Source organism: Quercus robur, chromosome 8 (assembly GCF_932294415.1).
Source record: "Quercus robur chromosome 8, dhQueRobu3.1, whole genome shotgun sequence".
Lineage (NCBI taxonomy): Eukaryota > Viridiplantae > Streptophyta > Magnoliopsida > Fagales > Fagaceae > Quercus > Quercus robur.
Window position 1 is genome coordinate 4,199,814 of NC_065541.1, and position 21,848 is coordinate 4,221,661.

The window sequence follows — 21,848 nt, forward strand, 5'->3', positions numbered from 1 at the left end:
TAAATTCAAAAGCAACAAATCGCTACCCACATTCTCCAATATATGCATGTCCAACAACAATGTCAATTTAAGCAAATAAGAAAGCAGAGAAGATATAGCAGGTACTTTTTTCTTTTCATTATGAATAAATATAAAATTGTATTGTCCCATAGTATCTAAAATTAACTTGCTTTATTCATTTTAAACTGACAAGTGACTACAATCTAGAAGAGAAGATCTCAACAATGTTAGAAATAAAACTGGCATAAGAAGTGTTTCTACTTTTTATTTTTATTTTTATAAACATTTATGTTTCTAATTATTTTGCAATAAATACAACATATATTGTTTTATAGTAGGTTGTTTTTTTTTTTTTTTTTTTTTTTCTTCTTTTGAGAAAAAGTTACATAATCATGTTTATGCAGATAATATACCAAACAATTCAGCTATAATTTCCTATAATTTCCAGCAACCAACAAAAACAAAGGCTTCATCTTAGTAATAAACATATTTTTACATTAAATCATATTTTTTGTTAATTATTTAGACATCGGATGTCAATCTAAAACTCTACATTAATTATAATTCAGGAAAATATTATGAACCATGCAACTTTGGGCTTTGGCCAATCATCATGCAAATGCCTATATTGTGGTGCATTATTGTGGTATGAAGAATGTGTATGAAAAGCAATGCATTATAGAAATCCACATATTCAATAAGATAATGTGTTATTTGAGCTAACATCTCCAGAATCTCAACTGATAAAAGTTTTTTAATTTTTTCCGATTGAGCCGCCATAACCTCACCTAATGAGTTCTGAACCACAACCCCAATCCCAGCTTCGTCTTGCCCTTCAAACGTCGTCTTGCTCTTCAACCCCAAGTAAATGACCAAAAGGGGATTTAAGTCTTAATTTTCGACCAGCTAATACAATTGATTTACAAAGCAGTAATAAATATTAAAATTAAAATTTAGAGATTAATTAGAAAGTTGCAAAAAAATAAGTCATGAATGTATTGTTAAAAAAATTCTTGCATGCGCATACAAGGTTTTATGAGCCCTCCCTGCAAAATTTGTGATTGAAGTTCAAAGAAATTCAAGTAGATTTTTATTTTATTTTGGTTCTACGGCATTGCCCAGACACCACAAGAAGTGCTAGAACCACTAGGTTATCCCTCTAAACCCTAGTGGTTGATCTTTAAATATATCCAATTTACACACCTGTCTATTACATGGCTTCATAATTAGGAAATGGCATCGATAGTAACATGTTAAATTGTTAATATTCCTATATTACTACTACAATTTTCTTGGTCTCTTTACACAATATGCCATGGATTCCTTTTAATCAAACCAACCATTTCTTGGCTTCTTGCAATTCCATGAATACCTTTATAGCCTCCTCAGGCTCGTTCTATCAAATCCACCATGCAGAACCTTTTTTCCTCCCCAATATTGACTCTCAAATAAAGCAATTGCCTTTCAAGCCAAAGGAGCAATTATTTCCACAGCTCTTCGATGACTTGGAATCTGCAAAAGGATTGGGTCTTGCATTTTACACTTTCGTACCATTTGCTGATGATAATCACAGTTGATTGCACGGCTATACTAGGCAATGTATATACTATCAAAATAACATTGATGTGGTGGTCAAAACCTTTCTAACGCTTAAGTTAGAAAATAAAGGATGATGGAGCTTTGGTAACAGATGTGCCTTGGATAAGAATCCTACGATTGGCATTTTATTGTTTTTTTCCTGTACTCTTTGAGTTTACTGAGCTGTAGAGTAGCAACACTGTTATGGCTTTAACCCTTCCTAGCCTGTACAGGCGCATTCCACTATGTATGATTCTGCCGGTCTACCCTCTATACCATATTCACCAATAAAGCTACAAGAACTTGTAAAGAAATCAAAGCACCACAATCACCAACTAATAATCCCCTGTCAAACCTCCTCTAAGATTCAAGTCCTTATTTCTGAACAAGTTGCTTTTTGTAGAACTTGGACTAGTACAATCTCGAGATGACGAATCTGGAGGAAAAATGCAAGAAAGCTCAAGAGCTGAATTAACAAGCTGCTTTGGATTGTCTGTGCCTTTTCATTAGTAAAAGACATCTGTTGAACTAAACTTAAAATCTACACGATTTCAAATGATACATTAGAAATTATCAAATCACCACAAGATGAGAAGTGGGCACACAATATACTATGGAACAACAGGGTTGATCTTACTCAAATTTCTTAGCCTAAGAAGCACATGCACAATCATCCCAGACACAAAACCCTGCGCTGCACTTGAACCCACAAGTGAAACCGCTGTGCAAATAAGCATCACAAAAGATTCCTCCTTGGAATTCATGTCCCTTGAAGCCATAGCTAGCTCAATCCCCGCAAACAAGAGCAAAACTCCAAGTATCCCAACAGGAAATTGGTCCAAAATCTTCCCCAAAGAAGTCCCTAATACCAAACCCAACATCAATTTAGCTGTGCCAAGAAGTACCACACACCCACCACTCCTACCACCAAACTTGTACTGCCCAGCTAACCCACCATCACCATGGCAACTTGGCATAGCTCCAAACCAACACCCTATCACATTCATTAACCCGACCGTCACGGAAAGTGATGTGGCCGATAAGTCCTTCCCCGGAAAAAGATCAGACGACAACTTGCACACCCCGATCACAGAATTGTTTGGTAAATTGTTTCTATTAACATCTCTCCCAGAAGCCAATCAAAGTGTCATCATTCCAGGTCACCTTATAACGTCTAGTTATTCCTAGTTAGTACGGTTGGCTACTAGCAAGACCCAGAATATTGTTCAGAAACCTTCACAACCAATTTCACATACATGAAAGGATTTGAGCTGCCTCTACGGTTTCTCATCCTTGATGCCAGTGAATCAGCCATCTGCTCAATCTCAGGAAGAAATTTCAGAGCATGATAATTCACCCTGCACCTTAGCCTGCTGATTTCTTGAGGAACATTGTCATACCTGAACCCAGATCATTGCATGCGACAATCATTACATTTTTTTGGATAAATCCAGAACTGCGACTGCAGTAAAACATAGACAAAAAACACTCATGACTTACCCAAGCCGATTGACAAAAGGTTTAAGTGCCATTATCTTCTTCTCCTTGATTTGGGGTAGAACATTATCAATGTAAAATTGTGCTGGTGCATACTTAGGAATGTTTTTTTACTGTCCATCTATATAAAATAACACAATTTTGCAATCAAAACAAGTCATAAGCAATTGGCATAAATTAAACATCAAGATAACATTTAGTTCATTCAAAAATGTTGACCTTATAATTCATAAGGTCAATCCAGGCATTTTGTATTCAGTAGCTCGTGAACAAGCTTGAACTTGTTTGATAAGAAAATGAATCAAGCTTGAGCATATAATATTGTTTGGCGATAAGCTTGTGTTTGAAATAAATAAAACTACATAAACAAGACTAAACTTTTAATACTCGGATTTGCTCGGCTCCTTCATAGCCTTAATTGATTTAATTAGTGGGTCACCCATTGGACTATAAACGTATTAAAAGTTGAGCTAACTGGAACCCACACATTCATAATATTTTCAAAACAAATCATAAGTAGTAGTACTTTATAAGATTTTTATTTTTATTTTTTGTTAAACTGCAAATTACACACTCTAATTTTGACTGAAATTCAATTTAGTTATCTAATTTTACTTTTGTTTAATTAAGTTCTCTATATTTTAAATTTATTCAACTCAAGTTTTTAATCAAACTTCGTTAAAAAATTACCATTAAAAATATTTTTCTCACATTAAAAAAATCTATAAAATTAATAATAATAAAAAATTTAATTAGCTTATTTTTTTAAGAATCATTTTTTTCATCAGTTAATTACATACTTTCTTTTTTCTTTTTTTTTTAAAGGAAAATTTAATTACATACTTAATAGCAAATTTTTCTTTAACTTAAAAAAAAAAAAAATAGCAATTTTTTTAACGAAATTATATAGTGATCTAATTATACAGCTTGAGACCGGTTTAGGTTTATGGGTCAAATGTCTCTTATCCTGACCCATGTTTTGAAAAGCAATTCGGAAACTCATATCGACTTCTTCCATTTAAACAAAGAGAATTGAAGGCCCTAATTTGTTCGAAAATGAACTCAATGGCGAGGCAAGCATGGAGGCTATTGAGAGGGCCGAGTCATAGTGGGAGCATCGACTCAATGAGTTGGGGACGAAACAATTATCAGACTCAACAATGGAGGGGGATCTGAGTGAAGGTTCGGGACGGTAACTTGGAGCAGGCGCTGACGTGGATGCAAAGGAAGATGCAATCTAGCGAGATCGAATGGCTGATAAGGAAGGAGCAGAGGCACCACATCAAGAACTCCGAGAAGCGCATCTTGGCTCGCAAGAACCTTGAGCGCAAGATTCGATCCTAGGACCTTGCTCGCAAGCTCAAAGCCATTCTCAGCAAGAAGGTCAGGTTGGTCCTTATTTCTATTACTTTCATTTCATTCTTTTTATATGCAGCATGATGATATTAGTAGTTGATTGTTACTAAATAGTTTAAATTTGATTTTGGTAATTTGAAGAACCAACATATAATATGTTGTGCGAAATTAATGAACCACAATGCTTTATTCGATTGTAATGAGTAACTAGTAACTAGTAGCTAACCCTTGCGATGCACGGATTCATTAAGAAAAAAACAATAGTGCAATTATCTATTAGATAATGACTCCATTTGAATATGATGTTTGCTTCAAAATCTTACATTATAAGCATATCTAACATGACCACAATCATCAATTTGCATATTTTAGAAAGTAGATAAGTAGTGTGTTACCGCCACTGTCTCTAAAATTGATTCATAACATTGATGTTTGGCTTGTCTTTGTCAATGGTGTGAGCATTTATCACTCAGCAAGAGTGACCCATAAAACAAAGTCCCGGATTGAAGCAAATCTTATTATAATCTCAAAGGTTAGAGAGGTTTTGACTAAATAGTTACAGCATGCATAATCTTCAAAGTTAGAGATAATCCAACAAATTTTTAATTAGATAAACCCCCAAACCCTTTAATTGAGAAAAGTAATGCAAGCTGAAAAATAAAAATTAGATATAAAGCATAAGTTTGAGGAGTACATAAAGTTATGGCCTTTTGCATATACATTTTGCACATGGCTGGCAAAGATTGTCCTTTGTTTTTTTTTTTTTTTGGGGGGGGGGGGGGGGGGTGGGGTTGTTCTGTACATAAACTATTTCAAAAGGCAAAGCATAAATGTCTTCAATTTCTAGACACCAAGGTTATATTGTCCTACTATACTGAAAGATGTACACCTTCATTGCATTCCTTAGGTGCCTCATTTAAGTCCAACAGATATGTAAATGCAAATCAACATATATTGAAGACTAAAGCCCACATTAGCTCTAAAGCTTGGATATTTAGCTCTCAAAGATTAGTTCTTATACTCCTATGACTATATTGAAAAGGTTAATTATATACTAAGTCTCTATCCTCTTAAGTTTGGAATTTCTTATCGATCTGATGAAGAACAGGACTCTCCTCTAGGCCTTGAAAAAATATGGTAAAGAGTATGAGTAGCTGCAAAAATAACATAATTCTTTCCCCTTTCCATTTCAAAAAGATCTAAAATTCCGATCTACATAATCTGGTTCTTCATCTTCCAACCCCAAGAAATTCATAAACACCACTCCATACCAATCCCTACCACTTTTCCCTCATCATACCCAATTCTATGCCTATTTAATATCATAGAACCTGATATGAATTCCCAAAAAAAAAATCTGATTTCCCTAAATCCAAAACTTCTGCAACATCTGATTTCCCTAAATCCAAAACTTCTGCAACAAATTTCAGATCGCATTTGCATAAATCTTACATTCACTCAGCTAAAATAAAACTTACATATAATCAAGGGGTTTCTTTTTTCTAGCATCACCAACTCTTCTCCAGTTTCAAATGCCATTTTCAAATGCTAAAGTCTTCATTGGAGTATCTGACCTTGAATATTAGGCTTGTAGATAGTAATTCAATTATTTAAATAGAAACTTCAAAAGAGGTATTTTGGTGTTTCAATAGACATCTAAACAAACTAGATTTTTTTTTTCCCATACGCATCGTTCATAATGATAAAAATGTTAGTCCACTGCTAAACAACAATTTCAACACTGGTTCAATTAGTATTAAACATTTATTTACTGATGAGAGTCTCTCCTAAAATACTTTGACATCTTACACTCCCACTGACTGATAGATCATATCTTCCTTACTAATTTCTCAAAACTTGTTAATGGACGATTTTATAAATCAACTTGTTATTGCATCTTGTTCTTACATGAAAATTATCTTTTTTTCCTTACTATACATGTGAAATGCAAAGCAGTCTTTTCTAGAGATGTAAAATGTGAGTTAATATTGAGTACTTCAAGAGTAGAACAGCATGATAATGCCTCCTCTCACATAATAATGGATCCCACTAATTAAGTTCAAGGTGGGATCTACCATTTATATGAGAGGAGTAAATACCACATTATTTTACTCTTAAGGTAGGTACCTAATAATTTTCCATAAAATGTAAAGTAGTTGGGCAGAATTTCATACGTTTCTGATGCCTTCTATTGGAACTACCTAAAATGAGTTTGTTCTGTTTTATTTGTTCTTAGCATGGGAGCCGAGCCCATTTGTTACTAATTTTCTTAAATAGTTAGTAAAGAACTTGGGTTGAAATTGCAGAATTTCTTATAATAATCTGATTTAAAAATTATCAAAAAGACCATGACAATGGATTTTTCTTCTTTTACATCTTTTGGCTTATTTAATCATCTTTTGATAGCATCACGTGTAATATGAAAGACTAGATACTGAATTCACATAATTATAAGATCCAAAAATAAAACCAATCACACAACTAACCCAATACATAAGCTCACCATCAATAACCCATTTTTTAAAAATAAACAACAAATTTAGACTCCTACAGCTTTAGAAAACATCCTGACACATTACCAAACAAACAAGAAAAACATAAACAATAACAAAAACTATATGAAAATATTCTAGCACAAAGAACAAAACCTCAAATTTAAAATGTCCTCATCATACTGCATTCGTTCGCTAAGAAAACACCGGGACAAAAGATAGGAATATATGTAGAACTTTAACTAGTCCAAGGGCTGTAATCAAATAAGCCAAGTAGTGAATTTTCAAGCTCAGCTTGACAATAACAGTAACATGTTCAAACCCCGCTCCAGCTCAATCAAAGCCTACAAACAATTTCGAACTTGAGCTTGTCAAAAATTCTAAAAGCTTGAGCTTGACTTGATTCATTAGTCAAGTTGAGCTTGAGCTCAATATCTAGCTCAAACTGGGGTTCAATATCAAGCTCTTGATCTAATCTCAACCAAAAAAAAAAAAAAATCAATTAATGGATAATTACAGAAAACGATGGATTTTCGTTAGTGAGCCACGGGAAAATATCACAATTTCTCAATATTAATAGAATCTCATAAAATATAAAAATATCGCAAATGAATGATGCTAGGGACACAATGTTTTTCACAACTGCTTTGTGATTGGAGCAACATCACTTTCACCTAGGTCTACCACTAATACTTCTTTTGTTATGCACTAGGTACAACTCACAAGAAGCCATGTTAGCAATTATACAAAAAAAAAAAGGAAAAAAAAAATAAAAAAGAGTTGTGAAAAATATTGTCACTAGACTTATCGTATCACAAATTGGGAAGCGAGGGATGGACATTTTTTTTTGATAAGTAGAAGTGAGGGATGGACATAACAAGAACAGATCAATAAAGTAATCATGTATTTTTGACTAGTTTCATTGTCCTTCTCCTTCTCCTTAGGATTAACAAGTGCGATTCAACTTCGTTTTATTTTTTGGTGAATCGGTATACATTCATTGAGAAAAACCAAACAACACAAACAACAGAAGCTTGGACCAAAAAAAAAAAAAAAGACACAGGGAAATGGTCCCAACAACACAAAAGGTACCAATGTGTTACACACCAAAACAAAACTATACAAATAATTCTAGCTATACATAGCGATGGACCAGGGAGCTAATTACATGACTAGCATAGAGACAGCAGAACAGTTAAAACCAAGGCACATATCAGGCATATTACAAGTTTCGAACAACAAAAATTTAACATTGCCCATTTGTAACAGAGAAGCTTAGTGAATTTACTGTCAATAAAATAATGGCCTATAAGATTCCATGTTGGTTGCTTAACTGACTTACAGCAACTATAAATAGGAACCAAGGGGTTCCACTTCAGTGTGTGTCATAAGCACCAAGAGTGAGTGGAGTGGTGTGAAGAAAAGTTTGAAGGAAAAGTCTTCTAGTGTCAGTAGGTGTCTAAAGAAGTGAGTTGTGTGCAAGGATATTTATGTAATTTGATGTGTGTCTTGTAAAAGGTTAAGTGGCGGAGAAGTGCAAAGGCAAAAATAAAGTCTCCGTGTGTGTCTAAGTGTGACTTGTGTTTTGCAAAGTGTATTGTCAACTTGTCAATATTTGGAAATAAAAATTTTCTTTTAATATCTTTAGCATGTGTTGTCCTCTGTTTTGTTCAACAATCTGGTATCAAAGCTTCCACTAGTTCAACAGGCAATCCAGATTCCTCTAGCAAAAGGGCAGACAAAGAATAGGTGGTCTTTGCTCTCAATGCAGCCCCTACAGAATACATACAAAGTATATCCCAATTTAGCTAGCCTGTCTCTAATTGTTAATTTGTTTTTAATTGCCAACCATCCCATGAAAGTACGTCTAGGAATAGCTAACTTCCACCAAAGAAACTTCCACCAATCCACCTCCAACTCTTTTACTCTAATTTCATTATAGGTGGCAGCACAAGAGTAGCAGCCAGAGCTTGTTATTGTCCACTTTGCTGCGTCTTTATATTTGAGATTCACAAGATGTAGCTAGCTTTGGCAGGCTTCCACATCCAAACATTGTCCGTCAAAACAGACTACTTTTGCTTCAGGCTTGCTGGCTGCATCATAAATCACTCTATATACAATAGGATGCCAATTGTCATGCCATAAGAATATGGTCTTCCCATCCCATACTTCAAATTTAATGAAGCTCATAGCCAGATCCCTTAATTTTAGGTGCATACCTGTGGGACTTTAACAGTCCATAGACACCTGCCTTTCAGCTGCTTGGAATGGACCCAGGCTACCCAAAGAGAGCCAACTGTTGTGTAAAGATTCCAGATATGTTATGGAATAGCTGATTTGTTCCAGTCCTTCTTCTCTCTTGGGAAGGTAAACTATTTTTTCCCAGGATACTTGGTTGAAATACTTCTATAATTAAATTGTAATTACAGTAATTTTGACAAGCTCTCTCTAATGTCTTAATAATTTTTTTTGGCAAGATTCATAGATGTGTACATGACAACTGGCATGACACATTACATTCATAATTAAATTGTTACGTTCACAGCATTATCACTGAAATAGTTATTACTTTCTACCTTGACCCTTAAGTGAGCCACCCCAAATACCCAGGAACCTAGTACACACAATGATAGAGAGAGAAGAAAATATTTTTTTAAAAACTTCATGGAATTAATATAATAAATAAACCCATAAAGCATTTTACAGAACAGAGAAATAGAGAGAGAAGTTTACCTTCTTTAAAAGCATCGCTTTTGTTGGCCTGAGCCGTGGCACTGTGCACAGAGAGCCCTAAGAACCAGGAATTGGTTGGAACTCACCTCAAAATAAAAACAAACCCTCCCTAATACTTGAAAAGATGAGAAAAATGTAAGAAACGAATTTTAGGGTTTGTTTTTCTTATTAACCAAACTGGGAATGAGAGGATGATATGTTATTTTTTAATATTTTTATCTTATAGGGATATTGACCTTGTAAAGGCTGAGTTTCAAGTTGGTTGAGTCCTTTTTTCTAGAAGCTTGAGCCCAATTTAATCTAGACTTGTCTTTTCAAGATTTTTTAATTATTTTTTTATTTTAGATGAGAAAAACTTAAGTGAGACTCAAATTGAAGTAATAATCCCTAGAAAGCTCTGAAACTTTGGCTCACCTCAAAGGTCTGTAAGGGGCATTACCATCATGCAAAAAGTCAAAGTATCACTTATGCATGTTAGAAAATGCCAAATCATGAGATAAAGGTAGCTATTTTCACATTCTAACAAATGTAAAATTTGTAGATTTTACGTTGAACACATAATTAATTCTAGACGAGAAAATCGACCACAATATGAGACACAAAAGGCATAGATGACAAGTAATTGGAGATATGAAAGAAAACTTACCAAAGCAGAATGACATGTATCAGAAGCATACTGCATTCGGCTAGAATGCAAGATACATCTTCTTTTATTAATAGTAAAAAATTGCACACCAAGCCCTAGCGGTCCGGCTTCAGCAATCTTAAGTGACCTCGTTTTTCCACTAAAGTGCCGAATGACTTGAAAACTTTCACTAGATCAGATCCAATATGCATTTCATTCGTCATGCATTGACCCTCTACTTCCACTGCATATGCATACATAACAGTTATGTAGCATTATTAAAATCAAGACCTAAAAGCTTTCTTCAAAATACCCAACAAAATAGAACTCCAAAGAACGAACTTGTACATATAGTACAACATGAAGGAAGTTCTTTCTTCAAAAAAAAATTGAAAGAGTAAAGACCCGATCGAATAATGACACCAAAAGGTATTCTGTCTCTCAGTATCTCTCACACTCTAATCTTCATCTTCATCATTATAACAAATAATTTTTTTGGGGTGGGGGGGGGGGGGGGGGGTGGGGGGCCCTAAAAGAATGAATTTCTTAAAAAGTGATAATCAAGTAAACCGGCACCTTTTGTAGTTTTGTTGTGATTCAACTTTATATGGTCTGAATGAGAACTTGGATGGAACTAATCAAGGGGCTGTACCTGCTATATCTAAGAAAAATCTAACTGAAATTTCCTAGTCATTTGTTATATCATCCAAGGTTTTAGAAAAAATAAAAATAAAACCTTCTATTTTGCACCTTTAGCAAGTAAAGAACACAAACTATATCATTGTACTTAACTGTGGAACAACACCTGTTAAAATAGCAGTATGCTAGAGCAGAATTCACGTTAACGATGGGAAAAGAAACATAAAATACATTATGATAAATCTTAAAATTAGGTATCTTGTAGATTTGCATCTGGAATCAGATGATCCAATATAGTAGACTTATATTCCAACTACAACAAACAGAAAAAAAATTTACATTTCCTAACATTGCTTGTGATATGAAAAAAAAAAAAAAAAAAAAAAAAAAGAAAAAAAAGACTTATTCTTATTCCCCGGCTCACGTCTTAGTAAGCTCCTTCCTTCTTCGTAGTCCTCTGCCGCACTCTAATACTTAGAAAAGAATTGTTTGTTCTTTTTTCATTGAAGAAAAAGGATCACCCCTCTTCCTTTTTTTGGAAATAGCTCACGCTCACCTGCTATCTCGCTGGGGGGCCCCCTTCTTCGTGGAAAACACGAGCATCTTTTTTAATGCAGGAGGGCATACCACAAGCCGTTATCCCCAATGTAGGCAAACATTTTGCTCCATGAAGCCAAGCTGACTTAGTTTTTACAATTTTTTTATTTTTTATTTTTTGTCTTGTGCCCTGATACAGTACTAATCCCATCAAGTTTTGGATTAAACCGTAAAGGTGTATTTCAAAGATAATGTTACAATAAAAACTCAAATTAAGAAGAATACATCTTTTCTTGTTGAGAACTAATCATCTTGGAACTACACTGTTTCACTGCTCTTGTAGCAAAAGAGTTGTTGATGGAAGTTCTCAAGTCCCTAAAGTTAAAAGCACCTAGCCAAGGGTCATCTTTCCTACTCGAAAGAAGAAAAACACTGACAATGAGTTCTAACCCAATGGTGCGTCATAAATTTACCAATTAAAAAGAGAGAAGAAATGGAAAACATCATTACTCAATTAAACAAAACCACATCCTAGCTAAATTAGTCCAATTTTTTTCATCCAAGTTTGTATGAATTCTCCTATGTTTGAACTGCGAAGTGCCAATGTACCTAAGGTAACACTCAAATCTCTGTGTTTCCAAAAGATCACTCAGAACATATCAATGGAAAAGGTTGTCTTTTTATTTCAATGCTATAATATGAGAAACCCCTTGCAGTTTTTTGAGATAATTATTGAATAAAAAACAATCTCTCAGACCCAAAAATAAAAACCAATCACACAATTAACCCGATAAATAAGCTCAACATCAATAACCCATTTCAAAAAAAATTAAACAACAAATTCAGAGAGAGTCATACATACAGCTTTACTTTTTTATTACAAAACACCCCGATACATTACTTACCAACAAAACATAAACAATGAATAAAGATGATAATCTTCAAGCACAAAGAACAAAACTTTTAAATTCAAAACGTATTGATAATGCTGCGTTTGAAAAATATACATGGAACCAAACCCAATGAATGGAACTCAAAACTGGGCTCAAGTTTTAGAGGTCTCAAACGATAAGAGATCTAAAGATACGAAGTTAATGTTGCAAAATTTGTGACACTCAGAATGTGAAACTTCGAATTTGTGTGTATTCACTAGTCTCAAAGTCAATGAAGATTCTCACTAAAACAAAACACATAAAGAGAGAAGAAATCATTAAAAAATAGAAATAGAAACTTAGAGAGAGAGAGAGAGAGATTTACCTCGGGTAAAATTGTATCTTTCGTTGGCCTCAGGATTGGCTATGGGCACAGAGATACGAACAAGACCGCAAATTGAGAGATTTTACCTTCTGGGTTAATGTTTTTCTCTCTGTTTTCTCGCGAACCAAACAGGGAATGAGAGTATTTACAATTTCAAGGGCGGTGACTGTGATGATTGATTTTCTTTTTTTCCTTCTTTTCTTTTCTTTTATTTAATTGGGCTGAATTTAAAGTTGGGTTGGGCTATGATTAATGTCCCGGATTTAGCCTAGTTATGTCCAGACCTTAAATAGATAATATTAGCCCACACTATTCCCTAATACTAGCTTGTAAGTCATGCTTGCATATACATACATGAGATCTATTTACAAATAAGCATAATTATATGTATATTAAAATTTTACCAAATTTGTATATAATATTTACATATTTTGAAAATATAAAATACATTATTTACTAATAAAATAAATATAAATTTATTTGAAATAAATAAAAAATATATTTAAAATTTTAATCGTGAAATTCTCAATTTTAGTTTTTTTTTTTTTTTTTATTTTGATAGATTCTCAATTTTAGTTTGTCTAAATAAAATAACAACAACAACAATAATAATAATAATAATATAAGAAATTCTCAAAGATGTCAAGGTATCAAATTCAAGTTTTGTATGGTTTGGCATCTATTTCAAATATTTAATTACATAAGTAATGAAGCAAAAAAAAAAAAAAAAAATTACTTAAGTAATTAAACAAACAAACATTTCTATTATACAAAATTGTAAAGAGAGAATGCTACACATACATAATATTCAAAGGTGATTGATACGTATAACATACTAACCATCTTTAACAAAATATATATAGAACATGAATCTCATAAAATTTTAATTGGTTAAAATAATTACTAAAAATATAAGTATAAAACAGGATAACAAAGAAATAGGATAATCACTAATTTTTAGGAAGAAAAACTTACGGTAAGTTGAGAAGACAACAAAAATAACCCTTGATGTTTGAAGAATAATAGAAGTACAACTTCCTTTTGAAGAAAATTTATAAATGGTGTGGCCCTCGTGGCAAAATAGCTAGCAATAATTGCTAAGAAAAAGGAGCACATATGGCCCTGACAACACATGGAATCAATGATTCCAAAAGGAAGAGGGGCACTTTAGAAAGGGAAGATACTGAGCTTCAAGGTTGTAATATGATAAACGAATCACCATTTGAAATAGTAAAGGAACTTTATGAAATCTATTATTGTAAGATTGGTTTGAATAATATGGCATGTGAACTCTATTTTAAAAAGTCTATAGCAAAAGTACGCTGACTCCCAATTGCCAATTGGTTTTGCATATAGCTACCGACAATGTCAAATCCTTCCCACTAATATTGGCACATTGTTGAATACGAGAATATCCACACAATTTCTCAAGAAATAGAATTGAAAGGCAGGGGAGAAAAGAAAATGAATGGTCCTTTGCTGGATAACTTTAAGAACGTATAAAGACAAAGAGCAGTAGGTCCATTTTTTGTCTCCCACAATCTTTAGATTATTCTTTACAGATTGCTATAGACCGATCAACCGTTGGAGGAAATACTTTAGATCATTTCTTTTTCCCCAAAGCAATGTCACAATCTAGCTCTCATATTTTTTTTTTTTGTCCCTGCATCATCTTTGCCCATAGATGTGATAACTTGTGAAGCAAAATACATCTATGGGACTCTCTGTTCCTAAGCCCCTAGCATAGTTAGAAACTCCATTAAGTGTATTTTGTAATGTTACATTACATATGCCCTTTCCAAGATTAGCTTATCTTAGACATTTATGTCAGGTTGAAGTTGCTGCTTTGTCTACTTGAGAAGAAAAACAGGTTCAATAAAAGATAAGGTTCTCATTTGTTTCTGATGCCTTTCATTGGGTCTAAAACAGCAAGAATACTTATGGATCATAATCTCAAACTTAGTAAGTATGAAGGGAAGGAGTTGCAAGATCCAAGTTTCTACAGAAGGTTGATAGGAAGATTGTTATACCTGACCATAACTAGGCCCGACATTACTTTTGCTGTGAATAGATTAAGCCAACTCATGGCACATCCTAGAGAACCACATTTGCAAGCAGCTAATAAGGTCTTGCAGTATCTAAAGAGTACACTAGGCCAAGGTTTGTTCTTCTCAAGCAAATCAGAACTACAAGATGTGAAGATCGAATAGATTGTATTATTAGGAGGGCATGACATAAGAAGAAATAAAGGAAAAATAGATGTCCCTGTTACATATACACTAATCCAATGGTGTGGGTCTTTGTATGGGGTAAATATATTTTAAATTTGAATGTTCGAGAACAATTCACAATTATGACACTAATTTGATTCAAAGTTCAAACTCTACTATCTCTCATCATCTAAACTCTACTGTCTTAGCTACATCATAGTTTTAGCACATGACCATACCTTATATTACTTATCATGCCCACTATTTTTGGGCCAAATAGCTAGGAATTATGTGACTTTCTTTCAAGTGCTAAAGGGACGGAACTATCAACCATGTAAAACTGTGGTGGCATCTACCTCAAGTGCATTCAATTAATTATTGTCTAGGTTATGGAAAATAATAAAATAATTCCATGTGCAAAAATTGGAAGCAACGTTTACCAATTAGGAAAAGGAATACTAGTTACATAATTGCCGAAGAGGTGCAATGTTTAGAAAAAAAATTCTACCCAATTGACATTGGACAATTCGTTCATCCTCAGTGCTGTAGAATCCAACCGAAGTGTTGTTACCCGTAAGTCAAAACCACGTAGGAATTGGATTCCTATATTGCGGTGCACGAAACCGAAACCAAATCCAAGAAGGACAAAACAATCTCCTAGAGTCCTGGTTTAACTAGGATTGTGTCATACATCAATTGCCCAAGCAAGCCACCGACTCAACACAAACCTTTTCAATATATATAGGGTGGGGTGAAGCAAACACAACACCACATCATAATGGAGAAAAAGGCACCATTAAAGGGAGCGAAACATAACAGATCATTGGTTGGGTCTAATAAAGCTCAAATCTTTTGCACTATATCGAATCCAAAAAATATCAACAGAGTTGCCAAGTTTTTTGAACAAAGAGTTACCAAAGAGTATTTGGCTTCATGTTTTGGGTGGTGTGTATATTCTTATTCATATGGTAGAAGTACACGTAGTGATGAAGCAAATTGGCGCAGCCTCTTTCTCTTAAACCCCATTAGCCTAGAGAAAATAACACTGCCACCATTGAAGAGACAAGAATCTATTGGCTATTGCCTCTTGTCTTCTAGTCCAACCGAACCTGCTGGTTGCTTGGTCATACTATTTGCAAAGCGACTTCCTTTGATCATGTACTGTCACCTTGGCGATGAAGAATGGACCAGTTTAGACTATTATTGGGAGCTGAAGTGGGGTTTCCGGGAGATAAGCCGAGGCCGTTGGAGCAGTTTGTGGCCCAAAAATTTGAGGCGGCAACTTGAATGCCCTGTTTGGTGCAATGGCTACTTGTATGCAGCGACATCCGCGTGCAAATATCTTGTAAAATTTCATGACTTTCAACAAGATAGCAGCCTTGAATTTCGGATAGAGATTTTGGAACCCTGGCTACCCATGTCTCGATCAAGGATAGTTTTTTCTGCTGAATATTACTTGATGGAATCTTGTGGCAAACTTTTCTCAATTGAAGTAAAGCATTACAATCACAAGCACATTGTAGGAATTGATATCCATAGATTCGATTTTTCGAAGAAGAAGGAGGAGGAGTGTTCAAAGGTAGAAAGTGCAAAGGATTTGGCATTTTTTGTGAGCTTGGAATATGGCTGGGCGTTTTGTTGTCCTACAGCATATACGCCAGAGATTGAAGGGAATCGTGTATATTTCACTTTGGCTAATGACGGACATAAAATTTTGTACTCATACAACATAGAAGACAAGGAAATTTCAGTCTCTTCACCTTTTCTAAATCTACCAACACTGCAATCCTCTGAGCCTGATATTGAAGAAGTACATTTACCTTACCTTCCTCCCGACTTGTTTGAACTGATTTTCCGGAGTCTAAGTTTTGTTGATTATTTGCACTTTCGTGCTACCTGTAAATGGTTTCATTCTGTGGCTCCATCGATCCAATGGAGAATGGCCTCACAAAGGTTTGAAAACCTTTCTTTGTCTCCATGGCTGACTTTTCTAGAGAAAGATGGTGCTTGTGCTTTCATTGACCCAAGGTGTGGTGACAAATATTTCATCAGCTTGCCACAACCATTGAAAGCAAGCAATGTCCTTTGTGGCACAAAACATGGTTGGCTGCTATTGATAGTAGACGATGAGTCACCGTTCCTTTTCAATCCATTTACACAAGTGATTCTCCCACTACCATTCTCGGATTCTTCAATTGAGGCATGCACTTCCATTGGCATTTCATCCCCTCCATGCACTTCAGAATGTGTACTAGTTGTGATTCTAAAGAAGAAGGTGGGGTTTTGTATGTTGGGGGATGAGGTTTGGACTGAAAAATTTATAGAAACCGACTTTCTGATTGATGACAATAGCCCAGTTTTCTACAGAGGAGCATTTTATTGTCTGGGTCAGAAAGGAAATCTAGCAATTCTGAAGCTAAATGATGAAGAGCAAGAGGGTACTTTTGCTGTTACTTTTGATGTCCTTACCAAGCCTAAACCACCATGCACTGGTTACATCCAAAATTTTCTTGTAGAATGTGGTGGTGAGCTCTTATCAGTATTTGTGGGTCCTTTTGGAAAATGGGTTCGAGTTTTCAAGCTGAATGAATCAAAAATGACATGGATCAGGGTTGAAAGTTTGGGAGATTATATGCTTTTTCTTAGTTCCAAATCATCCTTTTCAGCGAAAGCACAAACACCAGGAATGGAAAACAAGATTTACTTTCCTAGATTTTGTGGGCAAAGCATTGTCTTCTATTCACTGGAGACAAGTAAGTATCAATCCTTTCAGAGTGAGGATGTTGTGGATTTTTATAGCTCCACAGAAAAATTGGACTGTTGTTGGATTGAACCTAGATGGTGCTAGATCACTAAAAGTGGCCGTATGTGCCAGCCTTTGTACTTTGTACATTTTAAATGCCCATTTTTTTGGGAGAAGATTCTGTTCTTGTATTTAGTACATGTAAGTTTTATTTAATTCCACAAAGTAATGTTCTAGAGTTTTTTTTTTTTTTTAATTCAAGAGTTAATGTATGCTCCTTGTTAATTATAATCGATCCCATTAAAAAGTGAATTTGCCTTTGCGATAAGTATCGAGGCATATGGTCTTTTTAAAAAATTAAAAAAAAGTATTGAGGCATATACTATAACGAAATATAATGTTAATCTTGAAAAAAAAAAAAAAGGTAATTACACTAAAACAGGATAATTATGTATTTTTGCTTTGCTCCTATATTTCTCTTTTCATAGGTACTAGGTAGTGGCAGACCACTTTGAGGTGTGGGCTTTGTTTCAATTTTTTTTTTTTTACTCACGTGAACTTTGATTTAATGTATGTCAACCCTTTTTTCTTTAGGTGATGGATACTATGTTTTAGTATATTTTTTTAATTTCAACAACTAACTAATTTACAATTTTTTTTTTAAATTCGCGATCAAAAGGTAAATTTTAGTATTCAAAGTTAAACCCGTTTGAAAAAGACTTGAGAAGAACAAGAATCATGAGTTTGATAAACTAGAAATAACATTTGTACAACCAAGAGTCTTGTAACTCAAATAATATTATCTACTCTCCTTTATAAGGAAAACTAAAATTCAAATCTTCTCTCTCCTTTTTCATTATGTAACTATATAAAAAAGAAAAGAAAAGAAAGAACATTTATACTTTTGCAATCTATAGTAACAATAATTATAGAACTTTAAAATAAGTGACATTGAAAAATCTTTTAGAAGAAACTTTCATAAAAATAAAAAATAAAAAAATACAATTTGTATTGATTGAGAAGTTAATATCAAATCTTAAATACCCCATTCAACACAGGTTTCAACACATGACCTCTATATATACGAGCAGAGTCAATTTAATGGTAGTCTTTTTAAGGATATATATTAATATTACAATTAGGTCACTATGATTTTGGAACGTTGACAAAATAATTATAAACAAAAACAAAAATAATAATCATTACTAAAAAAATGTCATAATCATCGTTAATGGATTATTAAAGTATGATATAATTAATAATTAATAATAATTATTATTATAAGCACTGCCCTAGGGTGGTATCGGACCATTCCTAAAATGGTGCTGCACCAGGTATCCTCATTGGTCAGTAATTTGCTTGGGCAGCACATTGCAATGTACCTCATCTTCAATGGCTCATGGGAGGACAACCCATGATCATGCCTCCCCGAATAGAATCAAAGTGGACTGAAGAGACTGAATATGACCAATGTGGATTGAATAGGATTGAAGTGGATAGAATAGGACCAACATGGACCAAATGGACCCAATAGGACCAACGTAGACCGAACAGAACCAAATTTGACCGAATAGGACAAAATGCCGATTAGGACCGAAGTGGAAAAATAAATGTGGACAATATTATTAGAGATAATTACGGATTACCCACCTGTGGTTTAGCCCGAAGTTAACTTATCCACCCGTGGTTTCATTTTTGACACTTTATCCACCCGTGGTTCATTTCTTTTATGCTTCGTAACCCACCTCTAATTTTTCTATTACTCTAACAAGTTTCATCAAAAAATCAAAGAAATCAGATCAAACGCTCCTCTCCCACGCACTCTCTCATGCTTGCTCACCCACCTGAGATCTTAAATGCTACAATGGCACCCATTTGATTTATTAGTCCGAGAATCATCTAGGTTTTCATCGTGCAAGGAAACCAAGGAAGAAGGAGAGCTACAGATTTTGGGTTTTGAGCGTTACCAACCTGTTCATGTTTGGGAACACTTTCGGTCTTAATTCGTTTGTGTTTCTCTCTATTGGGAGGGCTTCAAATCAGCGTTGGGTCATGGTGCTGTGGGTGGACTTGGGTTCATGGGGCCGTGGGTAGCAACTTGCCGTGGGTCTTAGGAGATGGATAGAAAAGCGGCAGAGATAGAAGCATAGTGTTGGACAAAGACGGAGGCAAGATCGACAATGACAAGCTCATCGATAAGTTTGGCTGTCAAAGGCTTGACCCTTCTCTCATCAATCGCATCGAGCTTCTCACCTTCTGCAGTGCCCACGGCTTCCTCCACCGTGGCGTCTTCTTTGCCCACGGGTTCCTCTACCTCCCAATGCTAACACACTCTAATAATATATGTATTGAGGGTAAATTGGAATTTGATGGTTGGATTTTTCCACTGTTTACGGAGATTTCAATGAAATATTGGATGGATGGACAAAAGAGAGAAAGGGGGAAGACAGAGAGAGGATGAGATCTGTGGAGTGGTTGATTTGAGTTTAATTTTTCTGGGTTTGAGAAGTCCCTGAAATATATGTCTGGATTTGAAATTGGGGTTTCAAATATATGCCTGGGTTTGAATTCCTTTGTTCTTAAGTTCCATTAAAGTTCTCTAAGTTTTTTTTTTCTTCCAACAGAGAAGTTGAAGCTGTGATTTTTCTCTCTCTGCATGTTAATTTTCAATGTGTTGCTAGCAATTTGTGACTCTTTTCTGTGGGCTTAATTTTGAAGCCAATTTGGTACAAAATGTAGTATCAAATGTTGTGCTATATTTTTCTTCTTCTTCGTTTATTTGATTTAGGGATTGGGTTTCGTTTGGTTGTTGGGGTTTGAAAAATGGGATTTGAGGCATGGTTATTGATGGATCCGTGGGTTTAGATGTGTGTGGGTGTGTTGATGTTTGTATTTTGACTTGGGTTTAGGGATTGTATTTTGATGGATCTGTGGTTGGTACTTTGATGGTATTGCTTGATTTGATTTGTATTAGTTTTCTGGGTGTATGTTCTTCATGTTTGTGAATTGTGAGAAAGTAATACCATATTTTAATCTTGTTTTTCTTTTGTTTTTTGTTTTTTTTTCTTGTTTTGGGAGGATAGAGACATAAAATGGGTGTAAAAGACTTATTTACCCCTTTGTTTTAAAGAGAGGTGGGTAACAGAGACTAAACGGAAGTAACCTTAGGTAGGTATAAAGTGTCAAAAATGATAGCATGGGTGGGTAAGTTAAATTCGGGCTAAACCACATGTGGGTAATCTGTAATTATCCCATATTATTAATATTATTATAATTAATATAATTTATTTAATGATGATGATGATTATGAGAAATAAGTTATTTATTTTATTAAATAAGTCTTATTGAGTAATGTTTATGATAATGATTAGTTGATCCAAATTAAAAAATACATATTTAAGAAAAAAATGTCTGAAGGCTTTTTATTTTATTTTTTTATTTATCCAAGTTGCCTTTGGTTAGTTTTGAGTTCTCAGATATGCCCATTTGTATATAATAATAAAAAATTATAAATGAAAGAATCTTCCAAAACTCCAGAAGGTATCCTTGAAGCATGGAGCGAGCTTACTTTTTGTGGTTGTTTCTTCATCTCACTTCCTATCTCCGCTTCTCCCTTTATTTATGTAGATTTTCCCCCCTCTTGATCTATTTTTCATCCTCCTTCAAGCTCTAACTCACATCATGGAATGATGATTTAACAGTGAAACGACATTTTTATTGTCCTTCTATATTACCTGGAAAAAAAATCATATTACCATAATCTATTATACAATTTCTTTACCGCAACTATAAGTGGCAAATGTCGTGTGCTAACTTGCCCTTTGTTTAATGACAAATTTCAAAGATTATCCTCCATTTCAAAATTAAAATTTATTGTTTTAAATTTTTAATTAAACTGTATTTAAAAATGTTAAGTATGAATTTTTCTTATTATTATTTTTCCTTTTTTCAATGGGTTATGAAGAAATTTATCATTGCAAGTGTTTGTAGAATATGACTCGAATTAGGAGTTTGATTCCTTGTTGGATTTGGATAAAAAAGGAATTTTATTCCATTTGGGTTACTGTTGTTTGAAGTTATCAAGCTCTATTAGAAGTTTTGTCTACTACTTGGTTTTGAGTTCTATTTGGAATAGGAGTGATTCTCCTTTTGTGTGTAGAAAAAAAGTCTAATCCTTCTTG

The 21,848-nt window shown here is 34.2% G+C and overlaps 1 long non-coding RNA gene across 1 annotated transcript; it reads right to left on the reverse strand.

Annotated features, from left to right (window-relative positions):
• Nucleotides 1-1,953: 1,953 nt before the first annotated feature.
• LOC126694252 (uncharacterized) lies at nucleotides 1,954-13,061 on the reverse strand. The gene is made up of 3 exons (XR_007645699.1): nucleotides 12,715-13,061; nucleotides 3,079-3,196; nucleotides 1,954-2,978 (listed from the first exon to the last, which is right to left on the reverse strand). It is a non-coding gene; the product is annotated as an uncharacterized LOC126694252 (long non-coding RNA).
• Nucleotides 13,062-21,848: the final 8,787 nt, after the last annotated feature.